Source organism: Myotis brandtii, unplaced genomic scaffold (assembly GCF_000412655.1).
Source record: "Myotis brandtii unplaced genomic scaffold, ASM41265v1 scaffold115, whole genome shotgun sequence".
Classification (NCBI taxonomy): domain Eukaryota; kingdom Metazoa; phylum Chordata; class Mammalia; order Chiroptera; family Vespertilionidae; genus Myotis; species Myotis brandtii.
Genome location: NW_005353967.1, coordinates 18,793,777 through 18,815,851, shown reverse-complemented (window position 1 = coordinate 18,815,851; position 22,075 = coordinate 18,793,777). Strand labels below are relative to the sequence as shown.

General features: G+C 40.9%; 1 protein-coding gene and 1 pseudogene across 1 annotated transcript in view; both read left to right on the top strand.

Annotated features, from left to right (window-relative positions):
* TBCA (tubulin folding cofactor A) overlaps positions 1-22,075 on the top strand; it is a 182,078-nt gene that overhangs the window by 36,103 nt on the left and 123,900 nt on the right. The window lies entirely within an intron of this gene.
* On the top strand, positions 13,972-18,105 carry LOC102251260 (annotated as a pseudogene).

The window sequence follows — 22,075 nt, the reverse complement described above, 5'->3', positions numbered from 1 at the left end:
TTCAATTATGAATTTCACATCAGATGTCTTCCAGTGTACATTAACAACATTGATGAACAATCTCTTTGCCAGAACCACCCAAATGAACTCTGCTTTGTAGCATGTGATATTGGCATAAAATCATTTTGTACATTTTCCTGAATATAAGGAAATTAGAAATGGAAGCAGCAGATGAAGCAGCTAGTCCTCTCTGCCCATAGTAGCAAAGCATTGTTAATGCTGTAGTTAGCTCTCTTGAATGTGGTAAGCCTTGGGGGTGTCATTCATGCATCTTAGTTGAGTATAGGGGTGGGTTATTTTTGTTGTTGTTGTTCTTTGATTTACATTTCCCCCCTGAAGAAACAAGCAAACAAATAATAGTGATTCCATTGTTTCTAGCTGTATGGTCTGTGCTCACTTTTGTCTCTGACTCTGTCTTTTGATGTTTATAAATCCATGTGGTGTAACAGTAGGATGTTTCTGTTTGGGGTCTATCCTTGAACACAAAACCCAATGATTTATTAAAGGAGTTGGTACTCATCACTCCAGAGTGAGAGTGTATTGACCAAGAAAAGTATATGTGATTTCAAACACAACAACACAGTAGGTCATTTGAACTCCAAAGATAGCCATTCATGGATTCAGTCCCTCTCTTTGTTCTCCTACAAGAATGGATAGTAGAGGTTTCAATCACAACGTGATTTTAGGGCCTCTTCCAAGAATTGGGGGTTGATGACTCTAATAGCACAGTGGACAAAGACTTCTTCACACATCCTAATGATGTACAGTTTCATAAGGAAAATACAACTCGGGTCTCTTCCACCCTCAGGTTGCACTGCCCAGTAACATAATGGGTAAGGTCAGCTGGATCATACCCCTTCCTCACCTGAATACATGGCATCTTAGTGGTGGCTCCATGATTCAAGGTTGAGACCCCTGGTGCAATTCATTTAAAAATGATCAGATTATAAGTTAAATAACTGTTTTACCATTTATTAAATGTATCATTTATCAATGATATCAATGTATTAATTTACAACTAGAGTTTAACTTGCCTTGAAAACTCTACTATTTGATCTCCTGCAGTCAGAGGACACCTTATTTTGTTTCTAGAAACTAGGAAAGTTCAACCAATAGCCAGAGATTGTATTCATTCAACAAACATTTATTGATCCTCAATAAAAGTGGTAGTCACAAAAGATGCAAATCTCTGTCCTCAAAGGATTTATAGTCTAAAAAGAGTAGTGCTGGGTATCTATATTGCATGTTCAAGATATAATTAAGGTAGAGGAGGTGTGGTTAATTCTGCAGAGATGACAGTGGGAGCTGAAAATTGGTCTTCCTGAGAAGGGGTTGGACAAGAAGGTAGGAGTTGAGGCCATGAAGAATAAGAAGTTGGCATTTGCCTGGTAAAAACAGAAAAAGTAACTTATGCTAAGGCAAAAAGAGAAGAAACAGGACATATTCAAGGACATGCAGAAAGTTCAGAATGGCTTCAGTATGGAAAACAAAGGGTAGAGCAACAGGTAATGAGGCTGGAGAGGTGGCTCAGGATACATTCATGGATTACTGTCCATGCCTCACTAAGGGAAGAAAATTTATAGCCCCGATTCTTCACCCCTCTCTGCAACCACACTCTTTGCCATGTGACTTTGTAGTTCTTATCATTAAAGATATAAAGACTATTTCTGTACTTCGTGACTTTGGGTTTGACCAGGTGACTGGCTTTGGCCAAATCAATGAGGTGTAAGTGATGGTGTACCTGCTCCAAGCCTAGGTCTTGTGTGTTTTCATTTTCCTGCTTACATCTCTGCCATCACCATGAGAAGGACAGTTCAGGCTAGCAAGAGGCTAGCCATGTGGACCAGAGTCAACTCATCCCAACCAAGTCCAGCCTAGGTCAGCCTACCAATCCCCCCGCCCCATCTGCCCCCCAGGTGACCTCCATATTCATAGGCCAAATAAATGCTTATTGTTGTGGGCACCTGAAATTTTTGTGATTGTTATTCAGCATTTTTATGCCATTTTCCAACTGATATAGACCCATGAATGGGCCATTAACAGAGATATAATATGCTCCAATTTTCATTTTGAAATGTTTATTTTGTCTGTGTGTAATGGCTGGGTTAAAGGGAGACAAAAATGGAGGCTGGGAGATCAGTGAGAATATTGTAATAATCTAAGGAGAAATATCAGGAACTTGAACAAGCAACTTTGGACATGGTAGGTAGTTGAGGAAAGGAAGTAGTATTATTTTTCCTTAGAGAAATAATTTTAATTATGAAGTATTTCAACCATACAGAAAACTTCATGTAACTGACACCCATGTGACCACCACTCAGCTTTAACATAAGACAACATTTTGCCATTTTTTTAAAAGAAATGTAGCCTTATTCCCAATTTCTTCTGCTTTCTTTCCTCCTTAGAGATAATTGGTGTCCTAAAGTTGAGTATGTTATCTCTATGCATGACTTTTACTTTCTAGAGGCATGTATGTGTCCATAGCAATATACAGTATTGTTTTACATATTTAAATTTTACATATTATATGATGCTTCTTTTTGCAACTTGTTTTATTTTTATGTTATGTTTTTGAAATTTATCCTTTTTGATTTGTGGAGATCTAATACATGGAGGAATTTAGAGATAATAAAAAGTAAAAATTAACCATGTAAAATGAAAGAGAAACGAAAAAAATCTCACATAACCACCATATTTCTGGCTAGGGTGATCATGTGAATTATAGATAGGGATGAGGAATGTAATAAAAGGAGCAGGTTAAAAATGAGGAGGGTTGGAAGATATTGAGCTCAATTTGAGGGGGGACGGTATGCTTACTTATTGGAGCCATACCGATGGAATACGCTCTGTGGGCAATTTAATGAAAATTGCTCAGAAGCACGATATAGTCTGGAGATAGTCTTACTCTTTTAGCATAGTGACAGCAGTTACAACTAAGAGGGTTGGTTTTTGACTCAGGAGATGCATGCTGAGTGAGAAGGAGACCAAAGGCAGAACTCTAGGCCACAGATACCAACAGTTGAGGGCAAACAGGAAATGAGCAAACAAGGCTGTCCTTATATTTATCAGAGAATATTCTTTCATGCAGTCCTACCAGGAAAAATTTTTTGAGCTTGCACGCCCAAATATTCATATATACTTATATATGTATAAATGATATACTGATACTATGAAAGTAATACATCCTATGCAGTATACAAGATACTCCAAAATAGCAATTTTAAATGTACAAGACATGCAATAAATAGAAATAGATGTTCTAATATTTCTTTCCCAGTCCCCCATAGATTGTCTTATATATCCCCTGGGATGTCCCCTCACTATTTAAGTCCCTGATTAAAATAGTTGATCTGACTTCCTCTTTCATATGGAAAAACATGCTTTGTGTTACCTTTATTCTGAAAATGGCATTAGTTACTTCTTTTCAAAATATTTTACACATATGAAAACAAAGAGTTAGAAATACTTAAAAGTTTAAATTAAAAAATTTCTTGTACCATGTGGAGTGGGAATTAGAAACTTATTTTTTCCCTACCATCTTCCCTCTCTGCTGCAATCCCTAATTTCTGGCAATCACTAGTCTGTTCTTAATCACTATAATTTTGTCATTTTGAGAATGCTATATCCTAGTAAATGGAATCATTCAGTGTGTGACCTTTTGAGATTGATTTTTTTCACTCAGTATAATGCCATTGAGACCCATCCAAGTTGTTGCATGTATCAATAGTTGGTTCCTTTTTGTTGTTGAGCAATAAATAGTCCACTAGTCTACGGTACCATAGTTTGTTTAATCATTAATCTATCTTAAGGCATTTTGGTTATTTCTAGCTTTTGGTTAATGCAAATAAAGCTGATATGAATAATTGTGTACAGGTTTTATGTGGACACAAGTTTTCATTTATTTGGCATAAATGCCCAGGGTGCAATTACTAAGTCATATGATATGTGTATAATTTTTTTAGAAACTGCCAGACTTACATTCCCACAAGCAATGTAAGAGATAACCAGAAGAAACTCAGTTTTAACTGAGTTACCTATCTAGGGGGAGCTGACTTATCTGCAGGAGTATACTGTCTCTCTCCTTTGTAACTTCTTATCAATAACTGGAGAGTTTAGCAAAACATGAAATGAGTATTCATGAGTTTGAGTAACACAACATTTTTCTCTTAAATAATGGTTTTTATGAGCTGTAACTTCTCTACCTTACCTGTTAACAAGTCTGATTCTTTGAAGTGAAGTTAGTATATTTTTTTCTCAAAAAAAGAACAACAGCCCTATCTACTTGAAGTACAGGTGGTTTTTCTTTAAACTTAACACTGATCAAAGTGCTTAATGTCCCATTTGTCCTATTCTTAATGCTCATTATGTCTCCTAGATCTAATCTCTTGACACCAGTATATTGGTCATGAGAATGCTGGTACTATTTTCTATTTCTTCTTCTTCTAAACAATGTAATGCTTAGCATTTTCAAAGATAAGCATAATAGGAAGCATTCTTTTATTTCTTTTTATCAAAATAACTTTTAAGCAATTAACTGAAATTCTGTCAATTAAACTTGACACTCTTGAAGAAGCAAAGACTTCAAGTGACAGGGACTTCAAGTGGCAGTTAAAACAAGAGCCCACAGAAATGTTTCAGTGCCTTTCCTTCTTCCCAGACGTGCTATATGCAGATTTCTTTTCAACCTGATTCCTGCAGAAGATCAGGGCTTACTTCTCCATCACTTCAGGGGGCTTGACTCATAGGCCCGAGTCACAAATGACTCAGCTGAGCTAAAGCCAAAAAGGCCTATCCTTCCGAATGGAGAAGAACCCTCAGAACCCAGCCTAAGGGCTCACCTGTGGGAAGGGATTGGGTGTGGGCAGAGAGTTACTGGAATAGAGGCCCATTACTTATCTAGGAGTTTCTGAAGCTCAGGGTGGAAAGCTTCAGGTTGGGCTGAGGAGCCCTCACCACCTTGGCCTCTAAGTCGCTCTCTCCTGACCCATGGCCAGAGAAGACTGGCAGTCCAGAGCCATGCAGAGGGTCAAGCCTGTATGGTTGGTTCTGGGTGATGTCCGTTCCGTCTTTTAGTTGTATTTTTGAAGTGGTTGTTTGCGGCAGCAGTCTGCGGTGTTTACCTATGCCGCCATCTTGGTCTCTCCTCTTTCTTCTTCTTCTAAACAATGTAATGCTTAGCATTTTCAAAGATAAGCATAATAGGAAGCATTCTTTTATTTCTTTTTATCAAAATAACTTTTAAGCAATTAACTGAAATTCTGTCAATTAAACTTGACACTCTTGAAGAAGCAAAGACTTCAAGTGACAGGGACTTCAAGTGGCAGTTAAAACAAGAGCCCACAGAAATGTTTCAGTGCCTTTCCTTCTTCCCAGACGTGCTATATGCAGATTTCTTTTCAACCTGATTCCTGCAGAAGATCAGGGCTTACTTCTCCATCACTTCAGGGGGCTTGACTCATAGGCCCGAGTCACAAATGACTCAGCTGAGCTAAAGCCAAAAAGGCCTATCCTTCCGAATGGAGAAGAACCCTCAGAACCCAGCCTAAGGGCTCACCTGTGGGAAGGGATTGGGTGTGGGCAGAGAGTTACTGGAATAGAGGCCCATTACTTATCTAGGAGTTTCTGAAGCTCAGGGTGGAAAGCTTCAGGTTGGGCTGAGGAGCCCTCACCACCTTGGCCTCTAAGTCGCTCTCTCCTGACCCATGGCCAGAGAAGACTGGCAGTCCAGAGCCATGCAGAGGGTCAAGCCTGTATGGTTAGAGCAGATAAGGCTGTAGAAACAAACCCAAACATGTAGTTGCTCAGCACAATGGAAGTTTATTTCTTGCTCACCTAATAGTACAATGAGTGAGGTTGGGAAAATATGGTTGGGAAAGATCCCATGTAGTTACTTTGGGATCCAGGCTAATTGTGACACTGCCATATTTAAAACTTGGCTTCTGGGAGAACACAGGGGAGTGTGTGTGTGTGTGTGTGTGTGTGTGTTTGCGCGTGCGCGCACGCACACACATTTCCATTTCAGTCAGAAATGGGGAAAGAACATGGAGGAGTATGTAGAGAATTTTATGGGCCAAAATAAGAAGTGATACCTACTAATTGTGCTCATGTTCACTGGAGAGAGCCTACTTCTATGTCATCTTACTTCCCCCAAACTATAAGGAAATCTGGGAGACAGGGATTTGCTAATGTATCCAAAGAAGAGGGGAAGTGAGCCAGCAGGTTCCTTCACAGAGCCCTTCCCACTCAGCTGGTGTCTGGGCTTCTGTTAAAGTGAGAAGGGACCTGGGCACAGTGAATCTGCAGCAAAGGTGAGGACCTGTTTGCAGAGAGCAGACTGTCCTTCCTTCCTTCCCATAGGAGCAAGAGAAGTGAGCAGTGGCCCCCATTAGGCTGATTTTGTTTGTGGACAGAATGGCTGATCTCTGGCGGGGAGGGGGGGAATTTCCAATCCCTGGGAAGCAAGACAACTTTTCCTCCAGAACAGAGTATCTATTGGCAAAAATGAGTTCCAAGGGGATTGTGGCGCACTTGTTCACTCTCTGTGACTGCGGGAGTAGGTGACGGCAAGTCAATTCAGTTGTACAAACAAAGGAGAATGAAACAGAGTCATATCTGTCTTCAGAGGAGCCCAAGGATATAACTCTCCTGAAAGTGTAGAGTGTCCTTGAAGTAAATTCTGGCTGACAGAACGCAGAGCGGGGTGGGGGAGGGCTCTGATTGCCACAGTGTGGGAACAGGAACTGGCATAGGTGCTCTCCTTTATTACAGACCCACCCCCTGTAAAGGTAAAGAGCTGATGCGGAACCAACGTGTGCAAATTCCCTTCCCCTCTGCCCTTGGCCCAAGGGCAACCGCACAAAATGGGATTAATTGGGATTATGGGGGCTTTGGCTGCTTGGCTGCTACTCAAGGATGAATGCTTAATTTATGTCTCAGTGATCTTGACTCCTGCCTGATTAAACTGGCTCAATCAGGCCATTGTTTGCCAAGGACTTTCCTTTCAAAAGAGTGGTTACAGGTGGTGCTTTTATGTGACAGACTTTTAGCTTTGATACAATACACAGCTTTAATGGATTGCAGCAATACCACCTTTCTCTCAGAAATAACTAAAAGCACAAATAAATTCAATGGGTTCTCCTCTCATCTTTCAGGGCTTTTCTTGTGATAGCAAAATGTCAACAGGTATGATTGTTCAAGAATACAGAGGATGGATGTGGGATTATTACTGGGCAACAGAAAAGAGCATCTGTTTGGGAAGCATCCACTGAGCAGAGATGCTATGATTCAGAGCACCTCACCTCCTCTTAGCAACCTCCTCCTGTGAGTTAACAGGTGCCCTCGGCAGGCCCAGGCCTGATGGTACCCAGAGCCGGTGAAACGGGGCCGTGCTCCGGCTTCGCTGTGCTGTTCCTGCGAAAGTGTAAGGACTGGCTCCGGTGTTCGACGAGAAGCTCAGACTCTGAGTTTGTTCCAGCCTGGGCCTTCTGTTGTTAGAAGGGACGGGAATGACGGGCAGCTTCTCTTCGACTGGGATTTAAATGAAGGCTGTCCACACCCCTCAACTGGCGTGCCGGTTTTAGCCCTTTTGACTGGCTAAGTTGGTTTACAAATACATTAAGCAATTTTGTTGATCAACTTGATGTTTTCTTATTGACTTGGCCCTTGAGGTCAGCCAAATGAGCCAAGTTGCTTTGGGCTAATCTGCCCTGCAGCATACTCTCGTGCTCTTTCCAGAGACCACATTCACATCTTCAGAAGCAAATACAGGCAGTCCTCGGGTTACGTCGGACTCGACGTACATTGTTCGTGGTTACCTTGCCATCTCCCATTTACAGTATTTATTTTTAAAAAAGTTCTGTCATATGTACATATGTGCTTTATGTTTTTTATTATTTATTTACCACTAGTAAAGGTCAGGAATTGTTATCTTTCTTTTAAATTTTTTTTACCGTTTCACTTCATTACTGCTGTGTATGTGCTCCATGTGAGTGACATAGGTGCTTATGTAGGTGGGTTCCGACTTACTGCGAAAATCGTGTTACATCACGCCGTAGGAACGGATCTCTGACGTAACCCAAGGACCTACTGTAAGCTCTTAGGCTGCATAACTGAGTGAAGCCTCCTGGCCAGAAGGATTGCATTAGGAGGAACTGTAGTCTATGACTTTTGTGTCTAGTTAAAAATAAGTATTGTGATTTTAATATACTAAACTAACATGACAGAGACCTGTACACTGGTCATCTGATATTTCATTAATTTAATAGTTGATTTATTTCTAGAAATTTTTTTCTCAATATCAAACATCAAGTACAAATTACTATAGCGATTATGAGCATCCTCATCCTGTATTTCTCTGGTATTATTTTCACTATGCCTGGAAGATGTCAAAATGTACCAATATTATATCTCCTAACTTCATATAAAATAGCTATAAAACATAACTTATTAAGGCGAGAAGCCTATCATATTTTTGGGAAAATCCAGTGATAAGTGTTTGGGTTCAAACTCTGCTTTCAATGAGGATTCCATAAGTTTAAAAACTTTATGGAAAATGCAATTATGAGCATATTATAATGGTGATTAAAAATTACTTTAAATTTTATAACATATCATCTCCCAAAAATACTCTGATGATAAGATTTAGGATTTAATCAACTGGAGAGTAGATGATAGTAAAATTGATTGAGTAACTCAATTTAAATATGAAAGAGAAACAGAGATCCTAGGGAAATAGATAAATGAGAGCATATGACTTTAGAAAGAAAATTAGTCAACTCCATCAAACAACTTAGAAGTTAGAGAGGAAAGATGTTACTAGGATTCAGAATTAGCAGAAGTGAGAGATGCCATCTGTCCTGATGTTTAATGAAGCTCCTCAGTGAAGATGCACCAAAGTAAGAAAAGGTTGCTCTGGGCATCATATGAAAATGCCCCAGGAACTTTGGCTGGGAAAGGTCCTCATCACTTGTCTTCCTCCCAGGACAGTCAGGGATTTCCTCTCCTGCAGAGTAGATCCTTCTAAAAGCTGGACAGTTTGCAGATGTGTCCTACTGCTTGAGCATGGAGACACAGTCATAACCTCAGGATGTTAGAGCTGGCAGAGACCCACAGAATTTTCTAATTTAACCCATTTTTTACAGACAAGGAAACTGAGGCCCAGAGGGGGTAATGAGCTTGCCTGGAGTCACACAAATTATTCCCATTGCCCTTACATGATTTACTGAGAACCCACTAACCCTGCAAACGCCCTTTCCAAATTTAGGAATTAAAATGATACAGCTTTATTGTTACCACACAGATATTTTATTCAGCATAATTGTTCTGAATTACATATTTCTACTCCTATCTTTAAGCAGCTTCTCTTGATTAAAGTACTCCTATAATGCTGAATTCCCTGACAGTCAGAACCAAACATGATTATATAGATTGCTTGATTCTATACATTGCTTAATTATATAGATTGTTTGAAATCATTCTCTAGTTATGTCAGGAAAGCCTACCTGGTTTTCTGATCTACTTGACCAGCTGCCTATGGGCAGGGACCAGGTTTTTGTCTTTCTTTGAATCTCACTCAGTAGGAACCAGTATTTATAAATGAATAGGGTGTGTATGGTTATAGGTACCTCAACACATAACCATTGCCTGCCCAAGAAGTTCCTGCATCTCTAGTTGTTGAAAGTCAAGGGATGTAGTAGAAGGCCTTGTAAAGTATTTTAAAGAGGGTTTGCTAACTATCAGAAGCCCCTTCTACAAATTGAAGCCCCTTCTACAAATTTTGGTTTTGAGCTCGCCGTAAAGCTATGAATTTGCCTTACAGGGTCAGTAAAAAGAGGTATATTTTTAGAAGGTAATAAAACTTTTGGTCAAATTAATGGATAGACAAGTCCAAGATGGTTTGCATATAAGTTAATTTTGAAGTCAGAAGTCAGAAATAGACATTCTTAGGTGAGGTGTTTTTGGTTTGTTTGTTTTTTTGTTTTGGTTTTGCTTTATGAAATTGTACTGGAAAACTGAATAAAAATTTAGTCTTTGCAATCAGGCCTGGCTGAATTGTCCCTCCAGGGCTTCACATCCCAGCAAAGTACCCCTGAGCAGTACATCTGACCTCTTGCTCTCCTGGCTGTCCCCTCACCTCAACATCTGAATATTTGCTAAATAAAATAATAGAGGTGTGCCTGGCCCAAACTCCTATGGCCAAAGCATAGGGTAAGATGCTGAATCATGTAAACGATGTCAGGGTCCCCAAGAACCACATTAGGGATATGTGAGGAGTGGCAACGTATATTGTTTCCAGAAGAGGGACCCACTAGAAACATAAGACATCAGGTGAAAAGAGTTGGAGAATCCATCCATAAATCTCACCTCAGACTCATCCCAAGTATCAACCTCTTTGGTCATTTAGTTGATTCCATAATTTCAATTTTCTCCATGTGCCACCAATAATTTCTCAGGTTATTCCTCAACAGCTCCATGATGGAGGCAGTGTTGAAATTAGTCAAGATGAGCCTGGGTTCCAGAGGCAAATTCATTCTATGACTTCGGACAACTTGCTTATCCCCTCTGGGCCTCGGTTTTCTCATCTATCCACTAGGGAGTATTAACTTTATTACCGCATAGAGTTACCATGAGGATAAAACTAATATATCAAGGCATTTATGACAATACCTGGCATAGTAAGCCCTCAACAAATATTAGGAGAATAAATACCATTTTTGTTTTTTACTTTGAGAAATGTGTGGATGGCTGGATATGTTGATTCTAGTCGTTGGAAGCAAGGCAGCCTAAAATAAAAAGATTTGATTTCCTATATATTGGCACTTAGACATTAATTTTGCAAGCTGAAAAACAGAATGGACCTTGAACATTAACCTAATATGCCAAGAAATAAAACACTATCAAAATGTCAGGAACAGCATAAACCATAGATATTATCTTTGTGTATTTTTAAAAATTGGTTACAACAAAATTGCTTCTTTTCATTACACACTTATGTAACTATTCTGATTTCATATAACTGTACCAACTTTAATGTCTTTTTAGTATTTGCAAAATGTATAACAATCTTAAACATGAACTGTGACTTCTAAGTTTATATTTTAACTCAGCATGGAAAAAAAGCGATTCTTTATTTTCTGAGCTCTGACAAGACACTTGGCCCTAGACGAGTAGGGAAGGTTCTGGCTGGTGATACAACTCAAAAATGAGTTGGTGGAGACAGAGGTTAAGTCTTTGCATTGTGAGGTTCTATTAACTTTTCCCTAGCCTTGCCCTTTATCCTCATCTTTATTATCGTTTGTAAGAAGCCCTCAAAAAGCAGACTACTCATTAGTGGTTCCATGGTAGATAACTGTATTCAGTTGTTATGTTGTCTATGCCACCATTGTCCAGCTTATATTATACAGTGTGACAAGTGCTGTATAGAGCAAACGAAAGGCAAGGTTTCAGCACAAGAAAAGCTTACATTATAAAGAGACAGTGTTTTGAAATGGGCTTATGAGAGGGCAAAAGCGCGAGGCCAGGTGTAGTTGAACAAGGAAGATAGTGGCTCTAACAACAAGCACAGGCCCATCTGGGAGGAGACGTGGGGGCGGAGTGGGGGGGGGGGCAGAGGGAGCGCACTCTTCAAAAGTGGCTCCTTGTCAACAATTTAAAAGATATTATGTTGAATAATGGATTTTAAGACTATGATGGATATTAGAAGAGGTGGTATGAAGATGGGCCATTGAATTTCCAGAGAAGGAAATGAAGGGGGGCTCCTGCTTTTTACATTTTAGATTTTGCCTCTCCTAGCCAACAGCTTCAGACATTACCTCCAAGCTCACTGCCACCTAGCAGTTAGAAAACGGTCATACCTTTGGACACGGGACTTAAAGGCTGAAAGAAGTTGGATGTGTGTTTTGTTTTGTTTTGTCCACTAGTAAGTAGGGGAAAAGCTGAGAAAGATGTGTAAGGTAATAAACATATTAACCAGTAATTCTTGGTGGTTGTTTCTTGTTTTTTTAAAATGTCCTTTTAAAAACAATGACCCAAGGATGCCAGTAACAGCAAAAAGACATTTCATATGCTGAAGACTAACTGCAGGCTTAGGTGGGAGACTAAGAATCATTGCTAACTGGTTATTTTATAAAGTAAGCTGGTGCTTCAATGAACTGTAATATTTACCCCAGGAATCAGGCACTTCTTTGGTGTTATGTTTTATATTTCAAGAAGGCTTTGTTGCTACAGAGGAGGCAGCAGCATTAAGTGGCATGAAGTCAGCCTGTGGCATTCCCTACCTTTAGGGGTCAGAGAGCCTAACATTGTAGATGAATTTCAAAGGGGGCCAGATAATTCTGTGGCAAATATTAACGTTTGCTGTCATGCATATCAAAAGACTGGTAATCAAATCTCATGCCTCAGAGAATGAGTGAATCATGCCAGGGGCAAGCCTTTTTTCTTCTGCTCCCCCTCTGCCTATACAGGAAACATGAGCGATTTGGTGGGAAGGGAAAACACTCTTGTCTTGTGATAGCACATTGAAATCACACAATCCTCTGTGGCTCAAGACCTGGGTGGGGAGTTGGGAGGTACAAAGATAAGTCAGGTTTCTCAGTTCTGGGATAGTGACTGTCACCCTGGAAATATCTCTGGACTGACAAGACTTTGAGATCTGCAAGGAGAGACAAGACTTGACAACTAGCTTTCTGAGTTTGGGCCAGTCTTAGACTTCAACTAGGGGAGATGCCTCTTTAGAGCCCCCAGATCATCTAGACACACAGGTGATATTAAAGCTGTGAGCTGGTGAGATCACTTGGGGGGAGAGTGTAGAAAATCTGAGAAGAGACCCAGGGTTAGGCCCAGAAGGAACTGGGTAGAAAAACAGAAGAATGAAGTGTCATAGAAATAAAATAAATAAAAAAATGAGCCCAGCTGGCATGGCTCAGTGGTTGAGCATCAACCTAGGAACCAAGAGGTCATGCTTCAATTCCCAGTCAGGGCACAAGTCCTCAGGGTTGAGGACTTGATTCCCAATAGGGGGCATGGAGGAGGCAGCCAATCAATGATGCTCTTCATTGATGTTTCTATCTCTCTCTCACTCTCCCTTCCTCTCTGAAACCATTAAAAAAATATTTTTAAAAATTTATAAAATATGTAAATTACTATACTTGAAAATGACATGTTAACTTTCTTTTTTTAAATATATTTTATTGATTTTTTACAGAGAGGAAGGGAGAGGGATAGAGAGTTAGAAACATCAACAAGAGAGAAACATTGACCAGCTGCCTCTTGCACACCTCCCACTGGGGATGTGCCCGCAACCAAGGTACATGCCCTTGACCGGAATCGAACCCAGGACCCTTCAGTCCGCAGGCCAACGCTCCATCCACTGAGCCAAACCGGTTAGGGCTGTGTTAACTTTCTTAAACACTGTTCATCATTATAACCTGAATTGCAGGTCTGCGCCTGCCACCTAGTAGGTGCTCAGTTTGTATCTGTAACAAGTCTTAATTATTGAGTGCCACATAAAAGGGGAGGCGGTGGTTGTCTCCACCAGTAAGATAACTTAATCTTCTCAGCATTTTAGGTAGTGTTATTATTTTCCTACCACACCCTAAAATGAATGACTATGCCCTTTGTAATTGTCAACCTTGGATGACAAAGTTTCTGAAAATCAAGTGCTTCTCTTAACTGTTAAATGTGGTACCGAGTCCTAGTTAGCTGGGTGGATTTGCAAGAATTTGAAAGTCAGCTAGTGGACAGTCACTCATTGAGTAACTACCACTGAGACAGATGCCAATGGGAGCACAGGGTTCTCAAGGTGTGACCAGCCTAGGCAGAAAGGAAAGACAAAGTCACCTAGAACAACATATACAAGACAACCTGTCCTTTCTGGCCCCCACCGATAGACCAAGGCAGCCCACCCAGCAGGCAGGATTGCCATCAGTCCCTGTGGCCATTTAGGAACAGATCTCCTCTTCCCTTGGCCTTGCCATGGCAACCTATGGACGGAGATGCACAGCAGCCAATGTGTATTCCTCCATCGTATGCTGACCTTGTCAAAGCTGCCAGATATATTTTCTTTTTTTTAAAATATATTTTATTGATTTTTTACAGAGAGAAAGGGAGAGAGATAGAGAGTTAGAAACATCGATGAGAGAGAAACATCGATCAGCTGCCTCCTGCACATCTCCTACTGGGGATGTGCCCGAAACCCAGGTACGTGCCCTTGACCGGAATCGAACCTGGGACCTTTCAGTCTGCAGGCTGACACTCTATCCACTGAGCCAAACCGGTTTCGGCACCAGATATATTTTCAACAAAGGATTTGATTTTGGGTTGGTGAAACTGGACGTGCAAACAAAATTTCATGCAGTGGCGTAAAATTCTCAACATCTGGTTCATCTAATACAGACACTGGTAAGGTTACCAGGACCTTGGAGGCCAAATATGAATGGTTTTTATGATCTGGCTTTCATAGAGAAATGGAACACTGGTAACACTCTGGGAACAGAAATCGCAATTGAAGACAAGGTTTGTCAAGGTTTGAAACCAACATTTGATACCACCTTTTCACCAAACACAGGCAAGAAAAGTGGTAAAATAAAGTCTTCTTACAAGAAGGAATGTATAAACCTTGGTTGCAGTGCTGGCTTTTATTTTGCTGGACCTGCAATCCATGGTTCAACTGTCTTTTGTTATGAGGGCTTGCTTGCTGGATGCCAGCTGACCTTTGGCAGTGCCAAATCAGAGCTGACAAGAAATAACTTTGCAGAGGGCTACAGGACTGGGGACTTCCAGCTACACACTAATGTCAATGATGGCACAGAATTCAGAGGCTCCACTTATCAGAAAGTATGTGAAGATCTTGACACTTCAGTAAACCTTGCTTGGACATCAGGTACAGCTGCACTCACTTTGGCACTGCAGCTGGATATCAGTTGGATCCCACTGTTCTGTGTCACCAGAGAGAAGAGCGCACACCAACACTGCAAAGGTCCCAGCCAGGTAAGAGGGGGGTTGCTGAGAGACTAGGGCAAAGGGACTTGTGGGTGCAGCAGAGGGCAGTATGCTAGTCCAGCTCCCAGGCCGAGTGTAAACATGGATCAGAGGCGTGATTGCTGAGAGCAGCTCCAAGGGAAGCTGCTGTGAGACACAACTGGGCAAATCTGTGGTGTGTGGCTGTCACATCAGGATGAGTATTAAAATGTAATTCTTGTAAACAAGAGACAATTTTGATGCATTCACAGGAGGACCTGATTCAAACACCCAAGCTAACCCATTATCCTGCACAATACACACTGCAAATGTTAGTCAAATAAAGCTAAGCTGCCTTATTTGTCATCATAGAAACAAACAAACAAACCCAGGACTGGCCCCAATATTATTTCCCCTGAGTCCCTCTAAAATAGCAATAACACCAAGTTGATTGTCTTTGTTCGAATGGTTTAGAAATGCTTTCACTTTCAGATACTGTCCACTAAAGTCCTTTTACAGAGTAGATTAAGTAGGACTTGGTTGATCAAGCAAAATTGCTGATCTACCTTAGCACTCAATTAGCCAGGGGTTATAGCTCTAAGAATACACAGACATATGGATCAGACATGGGACTTTAACCTGAATTGGGAACCCGCAAAGATTTAAAGCCAACTATATCTTTCCCCTGGATGTCTGAGGAAGGGCACATAGCCTGAAGGAGACAGATCCTAGAAGCATTGAGTATTTGGCCAACCCTTTCTTGTGAGGTTGTAACTCAATTCTCTGGTGGAAGATTAAAAAAAAAAAAGACAAGATGCCTATTACTAAGAAAAACACCCAGAATCATGGCTGGGAAGCCAGCTCTCAGGGTGTGTGGCTTAGTTCCCTGACAGTGCCTTCCTCACTTAGGTTGGACTTGGTTAATCAAGCAAATTGCTGATTATCCTTCTTCCCCCATGACAAAACAGTAGTGATAACCCTTAGCATTTGTACAGGACTTGAATTGTTTTATTATTTCTGGTAATCATTTCTCTTGATTCCCACAACCACCCTTGTTATGCAGGAAATAATCACCCAGGCCAAAACATATGGTTTACCAAGAAGGAGAGTGTGTCCCTGAGACAGAAGTCACAGACAGTATCCCAGCTGGGTCCTCAGACTTCAGAGCTGGTGCTCCTTTTCAGGTCTACTTGACCATCTCAAGTCTTCATCAAACAATTCTAGAGAGGAGGAGGGAGGGGTGAGGGAGGACTGAATGAAAGAAGGTGAAGGGATTAGCCAAAGACCCAAGGACACAGAGAAGTGTGGTGATGCCAGAACAAGGGGGTAGGGTAAGGGCTGAGTGGAGGGAGTAAAGGGGGAGAGGGGAATGGGGATGTGTAATAGTGTCAACAATAAAAATAAAGAAAAAAATAAGTCTTGAGCATTAAAAACAACAATTCTAACCCAGAATGTGCTATGACGAAAACATTTCTCCATATTTTAGCATTTTTTAATTGACAAATACTTTTGCCAACTCTTCACCATGATTTTTTAATGCATTTTAATAACAAAAAAACTTATACAAACCTCTTCTCTAGAATAAAGTGAGTGGTGATATTGATGATGGTTTTCAGCCCTTATTCTGGGAACAAATATATTGACTGCTGGAGCATCCTCCAACCACCTGCCAATGAATGCACTTGTGTGCTAGCAGTGGAGTGTTGCTCATGACAGAAGGTATCTGGGATTGGAAGGTGGTAGTTGGTCGACCTGTATGATAGAGAGACCCACTTTAATATGTAAAGAAATTCTATGATGTTTGAAGGTTCTCCCCTAGTATCTTATCCATCCTTCTACCACTGGACTTGAAAGCTGTATTTGGTGCTCTCCCTGATCGCAGTGTGTATCCCTTTTGGAAGAAGAGAGTAGGGTAGAAAGCAGTGGTGCAGGCTCCCACCCCACGGGTCTCTCCCATTATGCTCTTCCTGGCATTGCCCATGCGAGGAGGAGAGGAGCTTCAGGCTCCCCTTGGACTCACACATAACTATTGTCCTTCACCCAACTTGATACTTGGTGGGCAAGCACTTTACACTCCCTGAGGCAGGCTGGGTAGAATCCACATCACCTTCGCCTTGTAGAAATGGGCTAATGCTGATCCACGGGGCGAGAGAGCCTAGAGCCATTTCTCTGGGTTTTCCTGTGCTTATTTCCTCACTGCCCAGCAGCAGCCAGCCCCTTCCCTCTGCAGTTTGTCATCATCTTGTTACCATAAAAATCACATCTCAGTTTGGGCTGCAGGGCTCAGATAATGCACAAGCACCATGTTAAATGTTATCATGTGAAACATCACATATTTCTTCAACACTTCATTCCAGAGCCGGGGCTGTGGCTTTGCAGAATTCTTTTTCTGCCTCCCTCACCCTCACTCTTTTCGTCTCCCAAATCCCTTTCTCTTGCTCTCTTTCTCCTATTGACCACTTGTTAAATCTTTTTGTTTGTTTCCCCCCTTTCTCTTGGGACCCTCCGACAGGCAGGCTTGCCAGATTCATTTTCTGATCAAAGCTGTTTGATTTGGTCAATTTTGCCACATTGGAGACGTTCTCTATTACAGAGATAAATAGCTTTGGGCTAACTGTCAACGAAAACTTGTAAGCTAATAAATTATTCCAATTTCTTCCTGCGGATTTCTCTGGAGACAGCCCTAGGAAATACACTTTTTGATTAGTAAATTTCTCTGTGTGTGTGTCTGGACATTCAAATGTGTCGGCTTTGATTAGCACCATTGCTTTTCAAGTCGACGTTGGCTGAGGGGCTGTCAGTTGCAGGCAGCCCTGATGCATAATGCATCAACTGGGCCCGGAAACAGGAGCCTCTTCCAAGGCTGGAAAGGCGGGAAAATTGCCCTAACAACCCTGCTGGCTCACTTTGCACCAAAGGGAGCTTCACTTGAAAGTCTCGACAAGACTTGCTTTGGCTTCAGTGGAAGCCACCCATGCTGGGCTGAGAGGGTTTGAAGAAACCACAACCATGGGCCTGCCAGGAACCAAAGCCACCGCTCCATCTGCTCTGGCCACCAACTCCTCCTCCCACAATTTCGCCCTTGCATCCTCACCCACGCTCTCCACTCCATCATCCTGGAGTCCCTGGGCAAAGGCCAGCCCCTCGTAGGCAGGCCCAGATTTCCCTCGGCCTCCCCTTGGATTCAGTTTGCCGTTTGTCTAGTTAAGGGCCCTTGGGTTGTTATAGAAACAATATTTTGGCTATAACAAATCAATCGGTGCGTGTGAACACAAACATACAGATCATTTATCAACTGCAAAATACCCTAAATTATGACCTTTCTAAAACCTATCAGAAGGGCGAGCGCATGCATAACGTAAATTAAAGTTTGAAGGGTCAGCGGTTTTTACTTTCACTATTCATCTTTCTTTCACCTTATAGGTTTAAGAACAAGAGGGCTGTGTAATTACATTTCAATGGGGTGCAGCGGTTCATTATTCCCGGCTATACCAATCTGCTGCAACATTTCCAATGCAGCCAGGTACATTCTAGCAGATATTAGTTGGTATAAGACCATACTTGCTCTTTGGGATGGATAACATCTTTTAATGCATAACAGTGCTATCATCTCAATTTAGAAAAGGCTACAAGGGTGAGGGTTTTTTCTAAGATCAATACAGTTGTTCATATTTTATAAAGGTGGTAAAGCCTGTCTGGCAATTCTTCCCAGATATTACTTGCCCTTCGCCTCTCTACTAGCTCACGCTCCCTTTCTCTGATTGCTGTTTCCCTAAATATCCACCACCCCATGAGCTAGTAGACAGCATTTTGTGCTCGAGCCCACTGCACTGATGGAAATGGGTAGCTTCCAACAGAAAACCCTGCTGCTGCCAATTCTCTGGCTCTGGCTGCAATGGTGCAATGGTGCGATGGTGCCATGCTGCGGAGTGCATGGGCTCCGAAGTTTTGGCTCAGCCACGAGAGGTAGCAGCCATCAACCTGTGAAGCCAATAGGCATCTTCAAAAACTCTGGGTGCACTCTGCTCCAAAATGTGTGGCCATGGAGGATGGTCAGCAGAGTCAGGTTAAGGGGACCTCTTATATCCTGAAGAAATTCTGAAGGGAAGAAGAAAGGAAGAAGGGAGGGAAGGAGGGAGAAAAGGAGAGAGGAAATGAGGGACGGACTTCTTTACTTTTATTTTTTTTTATTGTGGTAAAATATAACATTAAATTTACCATCTTAACCATTTTTAAGTATACAGGTTAGTAGTGTTAGATATATTCAGATTGTTATTCAACCAATCTCCACAACTTTTTTATTGTGCAAAACCCAGACTCGATACCCATTAAACAGCAACTCTGCATTGCTTCCTTCTCCCATCTCCTGGTAACCAACCTTCTGCTTTTTCTTTCTATGAATTTGACTGCTCTAGGTACCTCATATAAGTAGAATCACGCAGTATTTGTCTTTTTGTAACTGGTTTATTTCCCTTTAGTATAATGTCCTCAAGGTTTATCCAAGTATAGCATATGTCAGAATTTCTTTTCTTTTAAGTGGAATGATATTTCATTGTATTTATAAACCACCTTTTGTTTATCCTTTTAACTGCTGATGGACACCTGGGTTGGTTCTACCTCTTGGCTATTGTGAATAATGCTGCTATGGACATGGTGTGCAAATATTTCTTTGAGACTCTGCTTTTTAAAAAAAAATTCCTTCACCTTCTTTCATCCAGCCCTCAAACCCCCTCCCCTCTGACAGCTGTCAGTCAGTTCTATATATCTATGCTTCTGTTTCGTTTGTTAAAGTAGTTTGTTCATTAGATTCCACATATAAGTGAGATTATATGGTATTAGTCTTTCTCTGACTGGCTTAATTCACTTAGCATAATACTCTCCAGGTCCATACATGCTATCACAAAAGGTAATATTTTCTTCTTCTTTTACAGACAAGTAATATTCCATTGTGTAAATGTACCCCAGCTTCTTTATCCACTTATCTACCGATGGGCACTTGGGCTGTTTCCAGATCATGCTATTGTACATAACGCTGCAATGAACATAGGGGTATATATATTCTTTTGAATTAGCGTTTCGGGTTTCTTCATAAATATTTCCAGAAGTGGAATTGCTGGGTTAGAAGGCAGTTCCATTTTTAATTTTTTGAGAAAACTCCATACTGCTTTCCACAGTGGCTGCACCAATCTGCATTCCACCAACAGTGCACAAGGGTTCCCTTTTCTCCACATCTATGCCAACACATGTTTGTTGATTTATTGATGCCTAGAGGCCCGGTGCACGAAATCGTGCACCAGTGGGGGCCCTCGGCCTGGCCTGCGGGGTTGGGTCAAAACAGGCTCTTTGATATCCCCCTAAGGGTCCCAGATTGCGAGACGGCACACGCTAGGCCAAGGGACCCCACCGGTGCATGATCAGGGCCAGGGAGGGATGTGGGAGGTTGGCCAGCCAGGGAGGGACCACAGGAGGGCTCCAGGGCATGTCCGGCCTGTCTTGCTTAGTCCTGATCAGACAGACCCCAGCAGCAAGCTAACCTACCGGTTGGAGTGTCTGCCCCCTCATGGTCAGTGCACATCACAGCAAGTGGTTGAGCGACCTTAGCATATCATTAGCATGTTACACTTTGATTGGTTGAATGGACGACCGGACACTTAGCATATTAGGCTTTTATTATATAGGATAACCATTCTGACAGACATGAGGTGATATCTCACTGTGGTTTTAATTTGCATCTCTCTGATGATTAATGACATAGAGCATCTTTTTATATGTCTGGCTATCTGTATGTCCTCTTTGGAGAAGTGTCTATTCATATCCTTTGGCAATTTTTAATTGGATTGTTTGTCTTCTTGGTGTTAAGTTGTTTATATATTTTGGGAATTAACCTCTTATCAGATGTATCATTGGTGAACATGTTCTCTCATTCAGTGGTTTGCCTTTTCATTTTTTTGATGGTTTATTTTGCTGTGCAAAAGCCTTTTAGTTTGATGTAGTCCCATTTGTTTATATTTTTCTTTGTTACCCTTGCCTGAGGAGATAGATAAAAAAAAGTATTGCTATGAGAAATGTCTGAGATTTTACTGCCTACATTTTCTTCTAGGATTTCTATGGTTTTGTGACTTAAATTTGTCTTTAATTCATTTTGAGTTTATTCTTGTGTATGGTATCAATTGGTGGTCTAGTTTCATTTTTTTATATGTACCTATCCAATTTTCCCAACACCATTTATTGAAAAAATTATCTTTACTCCATTGTATGCTCTTGCCTCCTTTGTCAAATATTAATTGACCATAAAAGCATGGGTTTATTTCTGGGCTCTCTGTTCTGTTGCATTGATCTATATGTCTGTTATCATGCCAGTACCAGGCTGTTTTGATTATAGTGACCTTGTAGTATAGTGTGATAACTGATAGTGTGATACTTCCAACTTTGTTTTTCTTTCTCAAGATTCCTGAGGCTATTCGGGATCTTTTATGGTTCCATGTAAATTTTTGAAATATTTGTTCTAGATCTGTGAGATATGCCATTGGTGTTTTAATAGGAATTGCATTGAATCCGTAGATTGCTTTGGGTAGTATGAACATTTTAATGATGTTAATTCTTCCAATCCATGAACATAGTATAGTCTTGCATTTGTTTGTATCTTCCTCTATTTCTTTTTTCAGTTACCTGTAGTTTTCTGAGTACAGATCTTTTACTTCCTTGGTTAAATTTATTCCTAGGTACCTTATTTTTTGTTGTTTTTGCAATAGTAAATGGGATTATTTTCTTAATTTCTCTTTCTGATAATTTATTATTGGTGTATAAAAATGTCACTGATTTCTGAATATTAATTTTTTATCTTGCTACTTTACAAAATTTATTTATCAGTCCTAGTAGTTTTTTGGTGGAGTCTTTTTTGTTTTCTATATACTATATCATGTCATCTGCAAATACTGATACTTTTACTTCCTCCTTTCCACTTTGGGTGCCTTTTATTTCTTCTTCTTGTCTAATTGCTGTGGGAGACTCTGCTTTTAATTCTTTTGTATATATATATATATGGAGAGAGAGAGAGAGAGAGTTGCTGGATCGTATGGTAATTCTATTTTTAAATTTTTTGAGGAAAAAACTCTTTCTT